The 18536-nt window shown below is 51.9% G+C and overlaps 1 protein-coding gene across 50 annotated transcripts in view; it reads left to right on the top strand.

The window, feature by feature from the left end:
- The window catches only part of SHISA6 (shisa family member 6), a 167257-nt gene that overhangs the window by 12300 nt on the left and 136421 nt on the right, over positions 1-18536 (top strand). The window lies entirely within an intron of this gene.

Raw genomic sequence — 18536 nt, forward strand, 5'->3', positions numbered from 1 at the left:
CCAGGTCAGGCTCTGCTCCAGGGAACAGGGACAGGAGCAGAGGGAATGGCCTCAGGCTGGGCCAGGGCAGCTCAGGGTGGGCACAGCAGGAATTTCCCCATGGAAAGGGGGCTCAGGGATTGGAAATGCCCAGGGAGGGTTGGAGTGCCCATCCCTGGAGTGTCCAGGGAATTCCTGGAGGTGGCACTGAGTGCTCTGGGCTGGGGACAGGGTGGGGATCAAGGTGGACTCAATCCTCCTGGAGGCCTTTTCCAGCCTCAGTAATGCTGGGATTCTGTGCCATTGACACCTTCTGGGATAGTGCTGGGGTTCTGTGCCATTGACACCTTCTGGGATAGTGCTGGGATTCTGTGCCATTGACTCTTTCTGGGATAGTGCTGGGATTTTATGCCATTAGCACCTTCTGGAATAATGCTGGAATTCTGTGCCATTAGCTCCTTCTGGAATAATCCTGGCATTCTGTGCCATTAACTCTTTTCGGAATAATGCTGGGATTTTATGCCATTAACTCTTTCTGGGATAATGCTGGGGTTTTGTGCCACTGACACCTTCTGGAATAATGCTGGGATTCTGTGCCATTGACTCTTTTCGGAATAATGCTGGGATTCTGTGCCATTGACTCTTTCTGGAGTAATGCTGGCATTCTGTGCCATTGACTCTTTCTGGGATAATGCTGGGATTTTATGCCATTAACTCTTTCTGGAATAATGCTGGAATTCTGTGCCATTAACTCTTTCTGGGATAATGCTGGGATTCTGTGCCATTGACTCTTTCTGGAATAATGCTGGGATTTTGTGCCCTTAGCTCCTTCTGGAGGCTCTGTGTCTCCTGCCTGGCTCCTGCTGCTCAGGGCACAGGGATGCAGAAGGAAAGGGCAGCAGGAATTCCTGGCTGGCAGCTGGAGGCACCAGCTGGGTGCTGCAGGTCTGGCTTAGGGGCTGTGCTCAGGCTCTCAAACCTGAGAGGAGATAAATGGGAAGCTTTGGGGGGAAATGCTGATTGCAGGACCCCTGCCTGTTATCTAAGGATCCCAAGGGGTTTTTGAGACTTTCTGGGGCAGAATGAGGCAGGGAAGGACCAGAGCACAGAGCTGTGAGCAGATCACACCTTATGATGTGGTTGGACTAACAGAAAAAGTTAATTAGCAAGCAGGAAAATGCCAAATAAATGGGAATTAGGGACCCTGCAGAGTGACAGCACCCGGGCAGGAGCTGCTGGCCCTGCCTGAGGATGGGGACAAGAGGCCAGGAAGGGACAGGCAGGATGTGAGCAGCACCCAGCCCCTGCTTGGGGTAATGTTTGCTGGGCTGTGTGAGGGGGAAAAGCCATCACAGGGAGTGCAGGAAAAGGAGAGATCCCCAAAGGCACCAAGGGGAGCTCTGCCAGCACAGCTCAGCTGGACTGAGCCCTCAGCAGCCCCTGGCACAGCTGGGAAGGGAGAATTGCCCCAAAGAACTCATTCCTGGCTCAGCTGGGGCCACCATCAGCTCACAGATCCCAGCAGACAGAGCTGATCACTCACAGAGATCACAGCTCATAAAGCAGCTTTACAGGTAATGTTTGCTTGTGATGTTTTATGGTCAGAGCAGGGCAATGCCTGAGGTGTCTGTGCTCAGTTATGAGCTAAATTTTAGATTATTGCTGGGATTAGGAAATTGTGTGAGTGGATGGTAGAATCTTTCAGTTGGGAAGAAGCAAAACTTTGGAAACAAGTACGTGTTCTAGCTTAAATAGAATAAAGCTGGTCAGCCCTGGTGTGGAGTAGAAAATCAGCAATGCTTGGTTTTGGGGGACAAGGGGAATAAAAGGAAAAAGAAAATTTAAAAGGAAAAAAAAAGAGGGAAATGGGGAGAGCTGAGGAAAAAGAGGAAAACAAGTATGGGAAACAAGGATGTGTTGTATCTTAAATAGAATAGAGCTGCTCAGCCCTGGTGTGGAGAAAAAAAATCAGCAATGCTTGTTTTTAGGAACAAGGGGAAGAAGAGGAAAAATAAAATTAAAAAAAAAAAAAGAAAAAAAAAAGAAGGTAATAGGGAGAGCTGGAGGGAAAAGAGGCAGCAATATGGAATAGCAGGATCCAGGCAAGGCACTGCTCACTGGGGCTGCAAATTGGCTCCAGGAGCCCAGAGCTGCAGGGCTGGAAAGCAGCACAGGGCTGGTGGCTGTGGCTCACTGAGGAGCCCAGGGCAGGAGAGAGAAGCAGCCAGGAAGGTTTGTCCTCCTTGCACAGGGGCTGATGGAGCCTGGTGTTTGTTTGACTTGGAGCTTCTGTTTCCCAACTTATAATTGGAAGGGTGCCCCTAAGTCCTGCTAAATAAACCTTGGCTTCATTTTCTGTGAGGCTGCCCTGGTGTCCGTGGGCAGGATGGTTCTGGTGACAGTGACAAACGGAGCAGGCTGTGCCTGAGCTGCAGGGCCCAGCAGGGCAGCCTGGGCAGGTCCTGCTGGGGGCACAGAGAGGAGTCCACGTCCCACTGCTGCTCCAGAGGAATTCCAGGCTGGTTTGGGCTGGGAGGGACTTGGCAAAGCTCCTGTCCCACCCCTGCCATGGCAGGGACACCTCCCATATCCCAGGGACACCTCCCATATCCCAGGGACACCTCCCATTGCCCCAGGAACACCTCCCATTGCCCCAGGGAATCCTCCCATATCCCAGGGACACCTCCCATATCCCAGGGTCACCTCCCATTGCCCCAGGAACACCTCCCATTGCCCCAGGGAATCCTCCCATTGTCCCAGGGTCACCTCCCATATCCCAGGGACACCTCTCACTGCCCCAGGAGCTCCCAGCCCCAGTGTCCAGCCTGGCCCTGGGCACTGCCAGGGATGCAGGGGCAGAGGATGGCAGGGAGTGTGGCACGTGCCACCCCTGGGGCTGCAGGGTGTCCCCAGCTCAGTGCCACGGTCACTGCCAGCTCCAGGAGGGACAGGGACAAGGGACACAGGTGCTGTCCCTGCAGGGCACCCAGAGGGGCTCATCTGCACCCACAGGTGAAAATCCACTGATGAGCACCTCGGGGAGAACCAGAGGGGTTTGGGGTGGGAGGGACCTCAAAGTTCATCTCACTCCACCCCTGCCATGGCAGGGACACCTTCCCCTGTCCCAGGGACACCTTCCCCTGTCCCAGGGACACCTTCCCCTGTCCCAGGTGCTCCCAGCCCCAGTGTCCAGCCTGGCCTTGGGCACTGCCAGGGATCCAGGGGCAGCCCCAGCTGCTCTGTGCCAGGGTGTCCCTGTGGGCACAGAGTTTGGGGTGGTTGGGGTTCAGGCTGTGTGTGGCACACACTTTGGGGTCACTGACAGATTTTATGAAAATCCTTTTGCCAGGATTTTTCTCCTGGGAAGCTGCGAAGCCTCAGAAAATAAATGTAAACAGTGATTATCAGATTGCTTGGAATGTGGGCTGGAGATGGTTCACCAGCAGGTGCATCTTTGATTGCTTCCATGTGAATTGTGTTGACTTAATGACCAATCCCAGTCCAGCTGTGTCAGGACTCGGGTCAGTCACGGGTTTTTATTATCATTTCTTTTCTAGCCTTCTGATGTCTCCTTTCTCTTTCTTTAGTGTAGTAATATAATATGATATAATATGATATAATATGATATAATATGATATAATATGATATAATATGATATAATATGATATAATATGATATAATATGATATAATATAATGTATCAGTCTTCTGAAACATGGAGTCAAGATTCTCATCTCTTCCCTCATCCTGAGGACCCTCAAACACCACCACAAGACTCTGGCCTAGATTTATATTCTGTATACTCTGTTGGCCTCTTCATTTTCAGAATATCCATTGCCTCTGCACTGCTCTGGGTCCAGGGGATGCACTGCTCTGGGTCCAGGGGATGCACTGCTCTGGGTCCAGGGATGCACTGCTCTGGATCCAGCCCCAGAGGTGCCAGGGGAGGGCTGAGCACAGGACACTTTGCCCAGGGTTAAAATCTGCTCCTCACCTGTGCTGGGACCTGCAGCAGGTGTGGAGAAGAGCTCGTGGCCAGGATCCCCACTTGGAATGCAGCAAACAGCACAGGCCAGGGCTCTGATTAGCCTGATCTATCTGGGGAAGGCTTTTAATGAGCAGCTTGAGTCAGGATGTTCCAGGGATGGAGGCATTCAAAGTGCTGCTTTCAGCAGTGCCTCGCACCCAGAGGCGCATTCTGAGCTCCTTCTGAACGTGAACAAATGCAGGGCAGGCCTTAAATCTTCATGGGAATTGTGGCAAACATCTCCAGGAGAGCCCAGGGCAGCGTGGGGAGCACTTCCAGCCTGAGCAGCACATGGGGAAAGGGCTCTGTGCCCCTGGCCCTGCTCCCCACGGGCTCAGCAGGGCTCTGCCCTTTCCTAAAGCCCAGGGGATCCAGGTTCATTCTGGTTCATCGGTGCCTTCCCCCAAAGCCCAGGGGATGCAGGTTCATTCTGGTTCATCAATGCCTTCCCCCAAAGCCCAGGGGATGCAGGTTCATTCTGGTTTATCAGAACCTTCCCCCAAAACTCAGAGGATCCAGGTTATAAGAAGCTTCTCCCAAAGCCCTGGGGATCCAGGTTCATTCTGGTTCATCAGTGCCTTCCCCCAAAGCCCAAGGGGATCCAGGTCCAGAACCTTCCCCTAGAGCCCAAGAGGTCCAAATTCCCTCCAGGTTTTCAGTGCCTTCCCCTAAAGCCCAGATGATCCAGATTCATTCCAGGTTATCAGTGTCTTTCCTAAACCCCAGGGGATCCAGGTTATCAGAACCTGCCCATAAATCCCAGGGAATTCCAGATTCCCTGCAGGCTATCAGTGCCTTCCCCCAGAGCCCAGGGAATTCCAGATTCATTCCAGGTTCTCACTGCCTTCCCCCAGAGCCCAGGGAATTCCAGATTCATTCCAGGCTATCACTGCCTTCCCCCAAGGCCCAGGGAATTCCAGATTCATTCCAGGTTATCACTGCCTTCCCCCAAGGCCCAGGGAATTCCAGATTCATTCCAGGCTCTCACTGCCTTCCCCCAGAGCCCAGGGAATTCCAGATTCATTCCAGGTTCTCACTGCCTTCCCCCAAAGCCCAGGGAATTCCAGATTCATTCCAGGCTCTCAGTGCCTTCCCCCAGAGCCCAGGTGACCCAGGTTTATTCCAGGTTATCACTGCCTTTCCTAAACCCCGGGTGGCCCAACTTCCCCCAGGGTTTCAGTGCCCTCATCCCTCTTTCCCCCTTCTGCTCTCTCCCTTTCCCCAGACCGGCTGGGCTCTGCTCCAAACCCCTCCTCTCCTCCTTGCTGGAATCATCCAGCTTCTCCCCCGATCCCCAGCACTGCTGGGATTGATTTGCCAGGGTCTGTGTGTGGAATGTGTGCGAGGCTCCCAGCCCCTGCTGCTCGCACTCTGTGCTGTCGTTCTCAGCTTCTCAGGGCAATACAAAGCAGGTGGAAAACGATCCCCGGCCCTTTCCAGCCCCTGCGCTTGGTGTGAGAAACTGCTCAAGGTGCGGGTGGGTGAGGAATGAGGGAAAGCACCTGGAAAACGCCCAGGATGTTCCAGGAACGGGGCTCTGCTGTCTCCGTGCTCTTCTTGCCATTGCCTGGCATTTGACAGGAGAGGAACAGGAGCAGCTTTGGAACTGGGAGGGTTTGTGGGAGCTGGGGCGAGTCAGAGCTGCCCCATCTGTGCTCCTGCCAGCGCATCCCTGGCATGGGGAGCCCCAGTACCTCTGAGGAAACCCCCAAAGGGTTAATGATGCCTGTTCTGGGCCACCCCAAAACGCCAGAGCTCCTTCCTCAGAACATTCCCAGGGGAAGGAATGCGCGGTGTCCTGGAATGTCATTGCCAAGGGGAGGATCCCAGAGGGTGGGGGAGCTGAGAGGGCAAAACTGCTCTGCTCTGTGGAGGATTTGGGATCCTCACCCTGGACACCACTGCTCTGCTCTGTGGAGGATTTGGGATCCTCATCTTGGACACCAGCTGCGCTGTGGGGTAAGGGATTTGGGATCCTCACTTTGGGCACCACTGCTCTGCTCTGTGGGGTGTGGGATTTAGGATCCTCACCTTGGACACCATTGCTCTGCTCTGTGGAGGATTTGGGATCCTCACCTTGGACACCACTTCTCTGCTCTGTGGGGTGTGGGATTTAGGATCCTCACCTTGGACATCACTGCTCTGCTCTGTGGGGTGAGGGATTTAGGATCCTCACCTTGGACATCACTGCTCTGCTCTGTGGAGGATTTGGGATCCTCACCGTGGACACCACTGCTCTGCTCTGTGGAGGATTTGGGATCCTCACCTTGGACACCATTGCTCTGCTCTGTGGGGTGAGGGATTTAGGATCCTCACCTTGGACACCAGCTGCGCTGTGGGGTGAGGGATTTAGGATCCTCACTTTGGCCATGGCTGCACAGAGATGCTCCTCCAGTCCTGTGTCCTCAGGCAGAGCTTCCAGCCTCCCTGGGCATTTGGGGCTGCTGTCCCTGGGCATTTGGGGCTGCTGTCCCTGGGCATTTGGGGCTGCTGTCCCAAGCAGCTTTAGACCCCAGGCACTCAGGAGAAGGGATTGGAAAAGCAGGAGAAGGAGCTGGAGTGCCAACACCTCACCTGCCCCTGCTCCAGATGGATCTGTGCAACTGCTACAAATATTTATTTGTTTATCTTTCCCTCACTTTGCTGTTTTGGGCACCAGCCTCGCCCTTGCAGGGCTGCCAGGGTTGGGGGTGTTCACCTGGGGGAGGTTTGGCTGCCCAGGGACACAGCCTGGGCTCCCTCAGCTTCACCCTGGGTATTGGTTTGTTCTGCTCTCCTGAGCCTTCCCCTGAGCTGGGCAGTTTCAGGGTAATCTGTGTAAAAGAACCCCTGGGAAAGCTCTGCCCCACTAAGGCACAGGAGACAACAAAACATCCCCAGTGCAGATTTATCTGGGGATTTATCTGCAGATTTATCTGCCAGTGAGCTTGGTGGGGGCTGGAGAGCAGCAACATTTGCAGTAATTCCTGGTGCCTCACACCCAAATATCCCCCGTGAGTGATGGCAGGGGCTCGTGTGCTAAAGCAGCTAACAAGTGATAAATGTGAAAAAAAAAGATTGAAGGGATAACTCAGAAAGTCTGTGTGTTGTGGGGAAACAGAGGAGGGGATGGAGGAAAATGACACCAGCAGGAGCCACCCAGCAGCAGCACACAGAGCCTTGGGACAAGCACCAGGTGCCTCTCCAAGAGTTTGGGTGGATTGAGCCTTCCTTGGGCCCAGAGCAGGCCCAGAGCCTCAAGGCCAGCAGGGCGCTTATCAGCCAGGTGGTATCTGCAAACTGGGGGTTACTATGGCAACAGATTTATTTTATTTTTTTTTTAAGCTCAGTGGATCCAGGTTCACTCCAGGTTATCAGTGCTTTCCCCCAAAGCCCAGGAAATCCAGGTTTACTTCAGGTTATCAATGTCTTTCCCAAAGCCCAGGGAATCCAGATTCCCTCCAGGTTATCAGAAGCTTCCCCTAAAGCCCAGGGGATCCAGATTAATTCTGGATTATCAGTGCCTTCCCCCAAAGCTCAAGGGATCCAGATTCCTTCCAGGTTATCAATGCCTTTCCCAAAGCCCAAGGGAATTCTAGATTCCCTCTGGTTTATCAGTGCCTTCTCCTAAAGGCCAGGGGGATCCAGGTTCATTCCAGGTGATCAGTGCCTTTCCCAAAGCCCAGGGAATTCCAGATTCCCTCCAGGTTATCAGAAGCTTCCCCTAAAGCCTAGAGGATCCAGATTAATTCTGGATTATCAGTGCCTTCCCCCAAAGCCCAAGGGATCCAGATTCCTTCCAGGTTATCAACGCCTTTTCCCAAAGCCCTGGGGATCCAGGTTCATTCCAGGTTATCAAAATCTCCCCCTAAAGCCCTGGGGATCCAGGTTACCAAAATCTCCCCCTAAAGCCCTGGGGATCCAGGCTCATTCCAGGTTATCAATATATTTTCTAAAGCCCAGGGGATCTAGGTTCATTCCAGGTGATCAATGCCTTTCCCAAAGCCCAAGGGAATTCTAGATTTCCTCTGGTTTATCAGTGCCCTCTCCTAAAGGCCAGGGGGATCCAGGTTCATTCCAGGTTACCAAAATCTCCCCCTAAAGCCCTGGGGATCCAGGCTCATTCCAGGTTCTCGGTGCCTTCCCCCAAAGCCAAACTCCTCTGCCTGCAGTTAAGGAACTTCAGTTAAAGCTGCTGAGAGTTTCCTCAGGAGCAAAGCCAAGCCAGCCCACAGCTGTGTCTAAGAGCTGTGCCATTCTGTATCTGTGGAGAGGTAAAATCATTTCTGTAGCAGGTCTGAGCCTCCCTGTTTGCCTCTCCGTGTCCTGCCAGATCAATTATTGTTTGTTACCTCCATTAGATCTTCAGGAGAAAGGCAGAAACACAATCTTTTTCTTCCATTAATCAGGGCAGTTTACAGAAAACATCAATTTAAAATGTTAAGGCCAATTTGCAACTGGTATTGACAACAATTAAATTGGCCTCCAGAAAGTTGCTTTTTGACACGGTGAAGAATGAAATCTTTATGAGCACATTGTGTGTGCTGGGCCTCTCCTGGCTCCTGATTGCTGATCCTATCACACTCCATGGAGTGTAAACAGAGGTGAGGAGCTGCAAGCAGAGCTCCATTAGAGTGTGCCAGAATCAGCAAACTCCCCTCCCCTCTTGCTGGACCCCTGCCCAGATATTGCAACTCAATCCATGCTCTGCCTCCATCACTATCAGCTTCCTCTAGTCCCCAGCTGGGTTATTTTCACTTTAAACTGCACAAAAATGTCCTGGAGCAAGGGCTGGCTGCTTTATCCTTGGCATTGTCACCTGGAGCAGTGAACTGCAGAGGGGCCCAGGGGCCACAGCCCCCACCAGAGCAGTGACTGTGGGGTCTGAGGGACCCTTGGCCTGGACCAGCTCAGCTTGCAGAGGGTGCCAGTGCCATTCACATTCTCTGAACAGAGACATAATTCTCTCTCAGGGTTTTTCTCCTGGAGAAGCACAGAGAGAAGAGAAAATTCTTATCTCTACCTGCTGCCCCTGTTGTTTTGCACGTGTGGAATGTGTTATGGAGATTGTTCACTGAGAGGGATTTGTCACTTGGATTCTGCTGAGGATTGCTTTGATTCCTTGGCAAAAGGAATCAAAAACACCTCAGTGCTGTGTCCTGGCTGTCTCAGACAGTCACAGGTTTTTCTTTAGTATTCTTTAATAGTAGTACAGTATTCTTTAATCCAGTATAGTATAATGTAATGTAGTTTAGTAAAGCAATTGTCCAGCATCCTGAGTCAATGGAGTCAATGCCAATCCTTTCCTTTGGTGGGGGTCTCACTGTTTCACTGCAGGTGCCAGTGCAGGAGGTGCCCCAGCCCCCAGCAGAGCAGTGGCCAGGGGCTCTGGGGGCTCTCAGGGACCCTCGCCATGGACCAGCTCAGCTTGCAGAGGGTGCCAGTGCCATTCACATTCTCTGAACAGAGACATAATTCTCTCTCAGGGTTTTTCTCCTGGAGAAGCACAGAGAGAAGAGAAAATTCTTATCTCTACTTGCTGCTCCTGTTGTTTTTGCACGTGTGGAATGTGTTATGGAGATTGTTCACTGAGAGGGATTTGTCACTTGGATTCTGCTGAGGATTGCTTTGATTCCTTGGCCAATCACTCAGTGCTGTGTCCTGGCTGTCTCAGACAGTCACAGGTTTTTCTTTAGAATTCTTTAGTATTCTTCAATCCAGTATAGCACAATGTAATATAATTGAATAAAGCAACTGTCCAGCATCCTGAGTCAATGGAGTCAATGCCAACCCTTTCCTTTGGTGGGGGTCTCACTGTTTCACTGCAGGTGCCAGTGCAGGAGGTGCCCCAGCCCCCAGCAGAGCAGTGGCCAGGGGCTCTGGGAGGGCATCCCCTCCTTCTGGAACGTGCTAAGGGCATTTTGTGGAGGTTTTCTCTCAGCTGGCACAGAGCAGGAAGGTTTGCCTCATGCTGGAGATGATTTTATTGTCTGCAAACAACTTCTATCCTTGGTGCAGGCTCTGTTTCCTTCTGGCCCTTCAGCCACGTTGGGAATTGAGTGGTTCTTGCCTCACTTCCCCTTCCCTGAAGCTTTAATACCCTCAGCCCCTCTGGCCTGAAAGGCTCCCCAGGGTTATTTGTTGGAGCAGCCCTGAGAGGGAGCAATGCCCTCCTCCAGGAAAGGACACAGCAGCTCGTGCTGTTTGATTTAAAATATTTGAGGAGGAAGGGAAAAGGAGTACATCTGTCACAATCTCACTTACAATCAGTGAAGTTAATGGAAAGATTCCTTCTGACTCTCCTGGGCTTTGGACAAGGCTCTGTGCTGCAACATTAGCAAATAATGAAGTTCACATCTCATCAAATCCTCCTCAGGAAAATAACTCTGAAATATGTGGCTGGCCTTTTGCAGCTCCCTCCCCAAATCTGTCCCTGGCTTGTCAGCTGTGCCAGCACCTCTATCTCTGCTGGTAAATCACTTCTGTGGGTAAGAGCTGCTCTCTAAAAGAGCCCCCCACAGATGTTCCAGCACTGCCAGTCCCAGCACTGCCCCAGGGCTCAGAGAGGCCCCTCCCAAAACCACTGGGGTAAATATTGAATATCCAGAACGTGGCTTTCAGTGTCTGCCAACAGCAGGAATGCAGGGAACCTGAGAATCCCCTGAGCTGGAGCCACAGGGATTGTGAGTCCAGCCCCTGGCCCTGCCCAGACCCCCAACAATCCCACCCTGGGCCTCCCCAAAGGCTCCAGGAGCTCTGGCAGCCTTTGTAGAATCGCAGAATTACGGAATCATGGAGTCACAGAATCATGGAATTGTAGAATCATGGAATTGTAGAATCATGGAGTCAGAGAATCATGGAATTGTAGAATCGCAGAATTACAGAATCATGGAGTCACAGAATCATGGAATTGTAGAATCATGGAATTGTAGAATCATGGAGTCAGAGAATCATGGAATTGTAGAATCATGGAATTGTAGAATCGCAGAATTACAGAATCATGGAATTGTAGAATCATGGAATTGTAGAATCATGGAATTGTAGAATCATGGAGTCAGAGAATCATGGAATTGTAGAATTGCAGAATTACAGAATCATGGAGTCACAGAATCATGGAATTGTAGAATCATGGAATTGTAGAATCATGGAATTGTAGAATCATGGAGTCACAGAATCATGGAATTGTAGAATCATGGAATTGGAGAATCATGGAATCAGAGAATCATGGAATTGTAGAATCATGGAGTCAGAGAATCATGGAATTGTAGAATCACGGAATTGTAGAATCACGGAATTGTAGAATCATGGAGTCATAGAATCATGGAATTGTAGAATCATGGAGTCACAGAATCATGGAATTGTAGAATCATGGAATTGTAGAATTCCATGGGCTGTGCCCATTCCCTGGGGAACCTGGGCAGTGCCAGCACCTCTGGGGGAAGAACCTTTCCCTAAATCCATCCCAAACCCCAAAACCAGCCCCATCCTGGGCGTTCCTGGGAGCCTCAGGGCTGTGCCCATTCCCTGGGGAGCCCAGCACCCTCTGGGGAAGAGCCTTTCCCTAAATCCATCCCAAACCCCAAAAACAATCCCATCCTGGGCGTTCCTGGCAGCCTCGGGGCTGTGCCCATTCCCTGGGGAGCCCAGCACCCTCTGGGGAAGAACCTTTCCCTAAATCCATCCCAGACTCCCCATTCCCAGCCCCAGCCATCCCCTGGGTGCTGTCCCAGAGCAGAGTCCCCTGTCCCCAGAGCCCCAGGAGCTCTGTCCCCTCTGCACCCCCTGGCAGCCCCAGAGCACAGAGCCAGAGCTGTTCTCTCCCTCTGAGGCTGCTCTCTGCGTGTTTCTCCTCCTTGCTGCCCATCCCAGAGGCTCTGCAGGGCTCCAGGTGTGGCACAGCTGGAGCAGCTGTCCTGTCCCACCTACGCTGCCAGTCCTGGAGGCACAGAACACAATATCCAGCATAAACAGAACACACAAATGGGGACACAACGTCCCCCTAGGACAGCAGCCCACCCTGGGGGAGCTGCCAGCCCTGGTCCCTCCACGGGGATCCTCTCTGGTGGCACAGGAGCTCCCAGCCCTGTGCTCAGTGGCAGGTGACACCTGTGAACATCACTCCAACATGATTGTCACAGTGATCCTTGCTGCAGCTGATGAAATATTCACCTCGCAGCAGCCGCCAGGCCATGAATGTTTCACTGGCTCCTGAATTGTTGATGAGCTTTGATTGCACTGCCCTCTGCCACCTGGGGCGCCTGCAGTTGGCCACAGCTCCTGTGCCCCGCTCCTGAGGGCACCCCTGGCCACAGGGCCGGGGCTGGCACTGACCCCCACCAGTGCCCCCATCCCTCCCCTCAGCACGGCCTGGGCTCCCCAGAGCTGTGGGACAGGCTCAGGTGGCTCTGCTGTGCCCCAGCTCACTCCTGTCCCAGACATCTTTCCAGGAAAATCTTTTCCTTAGGATTTTTAACTCCTGAGAAGCTGAGAGGCCTCAGGAACAAAATGGAACCAATGGTTATCTGCTGCTGTGGAATGCAACAGGTGCATCTGGGATTGGGCTCATGTGGTTGTTTCTAATTAATGGCCAATCACAGCCCAGCTGGCTCAGACAGAGAGTCTAAGACAGCTGCCTCTGTTATTCATTCCTTTCTATTCTTAGCCAGCCTTCTGAGGAAATCCTTTCTTCTATTCTTTTAGTATAGTTTTACTATAATATATATTATAAAATAATAAATCAGCCTTGTGAAACATGGAGTCAGATCCTCATCTCTTCCCTCATCCTCAGACCCCTGTGACCACGGTCACACACACCCTGGGGACCCTGCAGCCACTCTGGGCACAGCAGCAGCACTCAGAGGGTGGCTCCTCCCTCTGGGAGCCTCCCTGAGGGATGCAGAGACACGGGACAGAGCCCAGGTGTTCCTCTGGGGGCTGTGAATCCTGCCCAGGACAGGCCAGCCCTGCTCCCTGCAGCCACCAGCGCTGAGCTGCTCAGGGAAGCTGCTCCTGCTCCTAAGGCACGCTGCTCTCCTTGACCCATTTGCTCATTACCTCCACAAATGTGCTCTTGATTAAGGAATTTTCCTAAGTAATTATTCTGGCATTAGAAATCCAGCCAAACAGAAAATAGTCCAAAAGGAAAGGTGGCCTGGTGGCTGCCCTGAAGGCTCTTCTAAGGGAGGGGAGCAAAACCAGCCCTGCAGGGCAGCTGGACACAGCTCTGTCCAGTGAGGGTCAGTCTGAGGGACAGCTGGACACAGCTCTGTCCAGTGGACACCAAAGGGCAGCTGGACACAGCTCTGTCCAGTGAGGGTCAGTCTGGGGGCAGCTGGACACAGCTCTGTCCAGTGAACACCAAAGGGCAGCTGGACACAGCTCTGTCCAGTGAGGGTCAGTCTGGGGGCAGCTGGACACAGCTCTGTCCAGTGAACACCAAAGGGACAGTTGGACACAGATCTGTCCAGTGAGGGCTGGTCTGAGGGACAGCTGGACACAGCTCTGTCCAGTGAGGGTCAGTCTGAGGGACAGCTGGACACAGCTCTGTCCAGTGAGGGTCAGTCTGAGGGACAGTTGGACACAGCTCTGTCCAGTGAACACCAGTCCAAAGGGCAGCTGGACACAGCTCTGTCCAGTGAGGGTCAGTCTGAGGGACAGCTGGACACAGCTCTGTCCAGTGAACACCAAAGGGCAGCTGGACACAGCTCTGTCCAGTGAACACCAAAGGGCAGCTGGACACAGCTCTGTCCAGTGAACACCAAAGGGCAGCTGGACACAGCTCTGTCCGGTGAGGGTTGGTCTGAGGGCAGGAAAAGATAAATATCCCTCAGCTTAATTTTGGGTGCCATCATCCATCAGTGGCTGCCCGGTGTGATTTAGCTCCTCTCCACCTCCTGACAGCAGGGGCAGGGCAGCATTCCCGTGGGAATGTCACATTTTGTTTTCCCAGGTGAAGGGAAGGGTGGTGGGACCATGGGGGACAGCACGGGCAGGGCATCATCCCCGTGGGAATGTCACATTTTCCTCTTTCCAGCTGCAGGTTCAGGTGAATGAATGGGTGTCCATGTGGGGACAGAGGTGTGCAGGGCAGCATTCCCCTGGGAATGTCACATTTTATTTTCCAGGTGAAGGGAAGTTGGTGGGACCATGGGGACAGAGGTGTGCAGGGCAGCATTCCCCTGGGAATGTCACATTTTATTTTTCCAGCTGCAGGTTCAGGTGAATGAATGGGTGTCCATGTGGGAACAGAGGTGGGCAGGGCATCATTCCCATGGGAATGTCACATTTTATTTTCCCAGGTGAAGGGAAGGTGGTGGGACCATGGGGACAGCACAGGCAGGGCAGCATTCCCATGGGAATGTCACATTTTATTTTCCAGGTGAAGGGAAGGTGGTGGGACCATGGGGACAGAGGCTGCCTGGAGCAGTCGTGCTGGGCTGGCTGGGTGTGACCAGAGGGACAGACAGGGACAGGAGGAGCTGCAGGGCATGGCCAGCTCTGACCACCATGGGCCAGGCATCCAGGAAAGGGTCATGGAACCCTGGAAAGGCTGGCTTGGAAGGGAATTTAGTCCTGTGTCAGCTGCCTTGCCATCACCCCATGGCTTCATTGGGAATGGGAACTTTTATCTGGCTGCTGAGCTGGGAACAAGGGCAGGGACAGAAGGACAAGGCCATGCACAGCTGCTGCTCAGGACAAAGAGGGGAGGAAGATGCACGAAAACAACCAGGAGCATTCCCAGCAGGTTCCCAAACCCCCCACAGGTACCACAGGGAATGAGTGGGTAAAATCCCAAAAGATTCTGAGTCTCTGAGCACGCTGTCCCCTCTCAAAATGATTTAAGAAAGGATCTGGGCACTTCAGCACTTCATAAACTCCCACAGGCACAGGAAGTTCTGCCAAGAGCTTTTCCCTGCCTTTCCTGACCTCAGCAGGATTTGCCCCTCAAGTCCTGGCTTTTCTCTCCTGATTGCAGCTCCCTTTGAGATGGTTTTTGGAGTTGTGCTTCCCAAATCCTTTCCTTCCAGAGGAGAGCAGGAACCGTGAATGATTCCTTGGAGGGTGTGAAACAGAGCAGCTCTCATCCTTGGACTGTGAATTCCACACACCCATTTATTTACTCACAATTATAAACAGAGAACTTCATAAATATTCATAAGGAGGCTCCCAAGGCCCAGCTGAGAAAATCAGTGTTATCACCATTTCCCAGCTCTCGGGCTGAGGCACAGACACTGCTGCAATTGTGCAGTTTTACACAATTCCTGTCAAAGTTGGGTCCAAGAATCCCCCAATTCCTGAATCCCCCTCAGGTTTAGCAGGGAAATTTTGTGCAGTTTTACAGAATTCCTGTGAAATTTGCCCCAAGACCCCCCCTCCCAATTCCTGGATCCCCCCATATTTAGCCAGGAATTGTGCAGTTTTTACACTATTTCTGTAAAGTTTGCCTTAAGATCCCCCAGTTCCTGAATCCTTCTCATATTTAGCAGGGAATTGTGCAGTTTTACCCAATTCCTGAAAAGTTTGGCCCAAGGCCCCCCAATTCCTGGATCCCCTCCATGTTTAGCAGGGAAATTTTGGGCAGTTTTACAGAATTCCTGTGAAGTTTGCCCCAAGATCCCCCAGTTCCTGAATCCTTCTCATATTTAGCAGGGAATTGTGCAGCTTTTCAGAATTCTTGTGAAATTTAGCCCAAGATCTCCCAGTTCCTGAATCTCCCTCATATTTAGCAGGGAAATTTTGTGCAGTTTTACAGAATTCCTGTGAAGTTTACCCCAAGATCGCCCAGTTCCTGAATCCCACTAATATTTAGCAGGGAATTGTGCAGCTTTTCAGAATTCTTGTGAAGTTTGCCCCAAGATCTCCCAATTCCTGAATCTCCCTCATATTTAGCAGGGAATTGTGCAGTTTTACAGAATTCCTGTGAAGTTTGCCCCAAGATCTCCCAGTTCCTGAATCCTTCTCATATTTAGCAGGGAATTGTGCAGCTTTTCAGAATTCTTGTGAAATTTAGCCCAAGATCTCCCAGTTCCTGAATCCCACTCATATTTAGCAGGGAATTGTGCAGTTTTACAGAATTCCTGTGAAGTTTGTCCCCAGACCCCCCAATTCCTGAATCTCCCTCATATTTAGCAGGGAATTGTGTCGTTTTACAGAATTCCTGTCAAAGTTTACCCCAGGATCTCCCAATTCCTGCCTCCCCCCATATTCAGCCGCCTGGGTGGCTCAGGTGTCCCACTGGGAGCTGGGATTTGTGGTCCCAGGCTCTGGATCCAGCTGATCCTGGCAGAGATCAGTGCTGGGGGATGCTCCCCTTGCAGCCTGGCCCCCCTCAGCCCCCCAGGGCATTGGGAGGATCCAGAGCTGCCACACAGGGCCAGGGGTGATGTGCACACCCAGTTTCCCTGCAATGGTGTCTGAGGCAGACCTGGGCAGCCTTAGTGTCAGGACCCAGCACATCCCTCTGGCTGTCCTGAGTGCCCAAACCCCTGCCAGGGGGCTCAGAGACCCTGGCACAGAGCCCAGGATGCCCCCGTGGGTTTGATTATGACCCATGGAGCAAATCACCAACCTTGGATGAAGATCTGCAAGCCACGAAAAATTAAATAGAATGATAGTGAAGTTATGACAGGGTGGAAAAGTAGATTTTGGGGTTTTTAGAATGGGGGTTCAGGGGGCAAGATGGAGGGATCTGGGCATGTCCAGCCTTTCTCCTTCTTCTTCTTGGCCTCCATCTTCTGCTGTGATGGTGGCACTTTTGGATTGGTTTAGAGTAGAAGCTCACTGTCTAACACAGCTGATAGCAATTGGAAAGTAATTGTAAACATTGTACAGGTAGTTTTTAGTATAAAGACATAACACTGCCCAGGGGCAGGCACAGTGCCTCTGTCTGTCCTCCTGCATGGGCCTGGGCAGGGCAGGAGAAAGAATTTTATAGATAAGAAACAATAAACAACCTTGAGACTGAGAAATGAAGAGCCCTGACTCCTTCTTCAAGCACCAGGCTGGGAAAAGAGACTTTCCAGCTTTTCTCAGGGTCACTGTGAGCAGCGAGGGACCCCAACACTTTAGGGGTGCACAGCTGACCCCCCAAAGGCTCTCTGATATCAGGGAATGTTTATCTCAGCCTTCAATCCCTGCTGGGACAGTCACTCATCAATGTTCTCCCTCCAGGTTCTGCCTCCCTTCTGCTGATACCCTTGAAGCCTGGGACGTTTGATCAGCTCTCCTCGTGCCCTCAATCACCTTCCTTAGCCTAAATAATGAAATTCCAGCAGGTATTGCAGCTAATTTTTGAGGAGCTCCCGAAGAACAAAAGCCAGTTCGGTCGCAGGCGAACAGAACAAATTAATTAGGAGGGGAATATCAGAGCCTCTGTAAATGAGATTCCAGCAGAAACAGCACAGCCTGGCTCTGCTCCCCAGCCCCTGAGCTCAGTTCCAGGGGTACAGAGTGTACAGGGAGGGGACAGGGCCTGGAGCAGCCACTCCTGGGCTCCATCCCAAAGCAGGGCACAGGGAGCTGCTGCTGCTGCTGGAATCCCGTTTAGAGAGGTGGAGGGGGACAGAATATATGAAAATCAAGATAGTGTAGAAAGTCATCTTACCCCTGAGGAGCTGCAGCTGGGCCAATTAGCAAAGATCAGGAGCAGGCCTGGCTTGAACAGGCCACAGCTGCAAGCAATGAGGAGAAGATGCTATAACAGAGTGGGGTAGTGGTGAGAAGGGAGCTGGGCTCAGTTGGGTGCTTTGTGAGGAAGAAAGAGGCAGTGCTCATGTGTAAAAGGGTCAGTCGTGTAAAACAGCCCCAAAAGGATCACTGCAGCTCTGTTGTGTGTAAAACAGCCCCAAAAGGATCACTGCAGCTCTGTTGTGTGTAAAACAGCCCCAAAAGGATCACTGCAGCTCTGTTATGTGTAAAAGAATCCAAAAGGATCACTCCAGCTCTGTTGTGTGTAAAACAATCCCAAAAGGATCACTCCAGCTCTGTTGTGTGTAAAACAATCCAAAAGGATCAGTCCAGCTTTGTCATGTGTAAAACAACCCCAAAAGGATCACTCCAGCTCTGTTGTGTGTAAAACAATCCCAAAAGGATCACTGCAGCTCTGTTATGTGTAAAGCAGCTCCAAAAGGATCACTGCAGCTCTGTTATGTGTAAAACAACCCCAAAAGGATCACTGCAGCTCTGTTGTGTGTAAAACAGCCCCAAAAGGATCACTCCTGCTCTGTTATGTGTAAAACAATCCCAAAAGGATCACTGCAGCTCTGTTGTGTGGGGATCAGCCCCAAAGAATCACTCCAGCAGAAATGAGCAGCACCAGAAGCTGTGGATCCTCCAAAATGGAACATTTTTTTTCCTTTTCCTGCAGGGATCTGTCTGGCAATGTCTGTGCTGGGGATGTGAGGGCTCCTCCCTGGGTGCAGGGCTCCTTTCCCCCTGCAGGGCAGTTTGTGGCCAGGCTGAGGTCACATCTCTGTGCATCTTGCAGAAGTCTGTCCACGCCAGTCCCTGTCTGCCCTTCTCGGGGTGATGTAATCTGGGCTCAGTAATAACAT

This window comes from Agelaius tricolor, unplaced genomic scaffold, assembly GCF_023055355.1.
Source record: "Agelaius tricolor isolate 1412-34295 unplaced genomic scaffold, bAgeTri1.0.p SCAF_35, whole genome shotgun sequence".
Taxonomy (NCBI): Eukaryota; Metazoa; Chordata; class Aves; order Passeriformes; family Icteridae; genus Agelaius; species Agelaius tricolor.